Here is a 4,310-nt window from a genome sequence, read left to right on the forward strand (position 1 = left end):
TCGAATAAGGTCTAACTCAGTAAATTTATTTATGTGGTAATGATCTAATGAAGAGAGATGATTTGACTAACATAGTTAGTTACTCACTATGAGTAATATCACACATACTATCTCCTTTCCGATTTATAAGGATTTATAAGGCTTGCTCGTATCTTTAGGTTAATAAATAGACCACCCTAATACATGTTATACATCACAAAAAATATATCATTAGAAACTTCAAATTGTATACTTTCTGTTGAACATGTATATGATAAACAGTGTCAACTTATGCCTTACCATGCCATATTACATGAAAAAACTCATGATGATGTATCTGTTTCGGCAACACTTATGAGGGTTCTCACATAATGCACGGGCACACAAAAGTTGCAGTAGTTCCTATAGAGGGATTCAAATATAGTACTACCCTCAGAGGGCTTGATAATATGCAAGGTTCGGCTAATTAAACACAATCCAAACTACTTTGAAACACTAGCTGAGACAACTATTTCATGCCATCGACCTAATTGGGGATGGACACAAGACGGACCTTGCCATGAACATCCCCAAGGACGTCCGACAGCAGCTCAATCATGTCAACTTTCTTGAAGATAACCTTGTGGCCTTTCCACTCATAAACTTATTTGTAGAGGCATGCCACATCATCTTCGTGGATAAACTTGACAAGAGCATTATGCCTCACAACGAAGGAGTAGCTTGGAACATTTTGTGCTCCAGTACAACCTCGATGGCAACAGTGTGGCTCAAATACATTTCTTCTTCGGTATAAGTGCAAATGGCTTCCAGGATCGAATAGCCTAAGAACTTTATTTTCCGAGTGCATATATTCAGGTGATCCACCACATAGTGAGTGATGTGTACAACAACACAATCCTTGTCTGCATTAGGGCTCTAACTGAAATCGAAACAAATTCTGAATTACTTTTCAATATAAAAAACACAGTTTATTTAAACCACTATGTAGAGTCAAAAGTATGCATGACAGGGAAGGTAGCATGGCATCGGAGCTAATAAATCTTGCATTATTTATCACCACATACTTAGATCAAACCCACAATCAAGATCACAAAAGAAGGAAATCACCTTGGGCGGCATTAGCGCGCGGGGGTGGGGGGGGGGGGGGGGGGGGGCAAATCCTCAAAGGGGGAAAACTGCTCCTGTAGGGCTACGTGGGCTGTAATCTCAAACGTAGCGTTGATCATCCCAGTAGTGATCGTGAGCATATCTGGGGTCGGCTAGCAGGTGGACTTCATGATGAGGACATCCTAGGTTCAACTCATTTATCATCTTCTCCTCGTGATAAATCTCAGCTATCCAATGAAGCTTGTACAAGGAAGACCTATTCAGGTCCCATGACAAGGAGTCGTGCCAAACAAATAGAAACTGAGGTGAACACGATCCTAGCTGATCATAATTCAACTATCCATGAGAACTTTATACTGCCTAAATCTTGTGTGCTGATTTTACTCAGGTACAATATTGAGGACAACCAACAACTTTCAGCACATGAAGAAACAAGTTCAGCTCATGAAGAAGCAAGTTCTAAAGCCCATACAACAAGTTTGAAGAGAACAAGTTTTAGCTCTGATGTAAACCATGCTTTGGTGACAAGGGCAACTAGTTACACCTCAAGGAAGAATAGCAAGACATCTCAACACATTATTGTTGCATGCACAGTTCTAGAATTTGTCCCAAAACTTGTTGCATCATGCAACACAAATATATGAGTATCCAGCATGTGATGGAGTACAAAATGGACAACATATGAAGTCTACTTTTAGGCAAATCAAATGGTGCATCATTTGGAGTCGTGAGACAAAGGATATGAGAGTTCCAATGCAAGCTGTCCAGAGTATTAATTGTTGCGCGAGGCTCCATGTGTTTGCTCCCTTGACCAGCTGGTTAGCACAAATTTGATCCCCTCTTTTAGACTAGTTTCACACCTTAGCTAGGAGGGTTGTTCCTAGTATAAATACCCCATCCCCCACTTCAACCACAACCCTTTGACAATTTGATTTCAGAATAGGTTAGCTAAGTGCAACTATATTCTTGTTTGAGAGTTCACTTCCTCCTTAGCTCTTGTAATCATGCCTTGTGAGGGGGTAAACTCATTTTGTGATTTTACAACAGTAGTCGTTGAGGCGGCGACTATTTCGTGTTTCCAACTTCGTGCGTGGTAGCGTGGATTGGAATCTTAAGAGTGTGGTTGGGCGAATACTTGTTGTTGGTTGTTGCATTTGCAACAATTGGCTTCGGTCTCATGAGGTTGCACTAGTCATTCTTTACCCGACAACGTTGTTGACTGGGATCAAGGTTTCCTTCGTACCCTTCAGGTGGCATTGATTCGTTCGTCAAGCAGATCCTCCATGAAGATCGGTAACCCCGTATCATCTTGGCATCAGAGCTTCGGTTGACACGGTAGGATCTTGTATCCGTAGTTTAGTTGTGTTCTTATTCATCCTAAAGTCCAGAAAATAGCCGCACAAAAAATACCTTTACCTAGCCCTTTGCAGCCTTTAATCTGTTATTTGGTGAGTTTTATCAAGTTCTTCTCCACTAGATCTTTGTTTTTAGTTGGGGATAATTAGATTTATGCCCGTAGTTGTGTCCCACTCTTCTGTTTTACCCCTAATTCTCAAAAGTCACCGGTTCTGTCCAAATCACTTTGGTCCTCTTATACTTTTGCCCTTTGACCGTTTGACCGTCAGTTTGAAAACTTCATAACTAATTCATACTAAATAAGAAAAATGCAAATAAGATACCAAAATGTTCAAAAAAGATCACCTATATGTCAGTGTCATTTGCATTCATGAAAAAAGTATTGGAAAGTGCCCATCCGAGTTTTAGCTCTTATGCTACCACCATGAATAGTAAAAACTAAAAAAGTTCAAAAAAATTCAAAAATAATTTGGTGGCAAAGAATGACAAATGTTTTAAGTGCTTGCCAAGTTTCATCAGGGAATAACATTCGTGGGTGCCGCGGCAAAAAAACAATCAACACTCCAAAATAGATTTTTTTGCCACGACTTCCACGAATGTCGTTCCCTAATGAAAATTGGCAAGCACTTAAAACACTTGTCATTCTTTGCCACCATATTTTTTTTTGAATTTTTTTGATTTTTTTTAGAGTTTACTATTCATGGTGGTATCAAAAGCGCTAAAACTCGGATGTGCACTTTCCAACAGTTTTTTCATGAATGCAAATGACATTGACATATAGGTGATGTTTTTCTGAACATTTTGGTATCTTATTTGCATTTTTTTGATTTTGTATAAATTAGTTATGAAATTTTCAAACTGACGGTCAAACGGTCAAAGGGCAAAAGCATAAGAGGATCAAAGTGACTTGGACAGAACCGGTGACTTTTGGGAATTAGGGGTAAATAGACGAGTGGGACACAACTAGGGGCATAAATCTAATTATCCCTTTTAGTTGTTGAGTTTTCCCCCATCCATTCTTCTGTGTTTGTGTTCATTTTCGTGCACAGATTTCAGATTTGCATCCTCCAGCAAATTGTGTGTGTCTTTTTCATCTGGAGTCCATTTTGGGTGTTTTGTGCATTTCGGAAAGCCCACACCGTGTAATTTCCATCCATCCTTGTTAGATCTGAATCCCACCGTGTGTTCGACCCAGAAAATTTTGATCAGTTCATGTGTGTTTGCGGCCAAAGTTTCAGTTGCATGTTCTTGTTGTTTAAGCTCATCCATTGTGATTTTCGTGATTTCCCCAATGTGTGTGATCAGATCCAAGTCCCTTATTGAAAGTTTGTCAAAAAAGAGCAAAAAAAGGGGCGAAAAAAGATTTGCCCAAAGAAAGAAAGTGTGTGACAGAAGCAAAAGAGAGAAATTTCGAACTGTTCTTCACTTATATCTTGAGAAATCCATGTTTGTGTTGTGAGCTAAAACTTGTCAAGTGTGCAAAATCTTCAATACTTGATTTCTAGCAAATCCGATTCCTTGGTGTGAGTTGCATGTACCTCACCTATATCTCATTCAGCAACTAAATGCATTAGAATCTTGTGTGGATGATTACTTGGTTCAACAATATCTAGATTGCACATTAGTGCATCTTTTGCTACAGATATACCCCACCCTAGCTCCACCAAAGAGCCCCGCATGTGCAACCCTTGACTTGTATTCTCCTAATTATCACGCTTTGTATACCAACCACCGGCCACGGTTGAGCATGATTCTTCTCTCACTTGGAAGTTACATGAGCTTCGATTGGTAAGTAAATGTGAACTCGAGTTGCTACACACGCATATGCTTCTAGTACTATAGGGCTTTTGCAAAACTAACCATGACAG

Source organism: Aegilops tauschii, chromosome 2 (assembly GCF_002575655.3).
Source record: "Aegilops tauschii subsp. strangulata cultivar AL8/78 chromosome 2, Aet v6.0, whole genome shotgun sequence".
Classification (NCBI taxonomy): Eukaryota; Viridiplantae; Streptophyta; class Magnoliopsida; order Poales; family Poaceae; genus Aegilops; species Aegilops tauschii.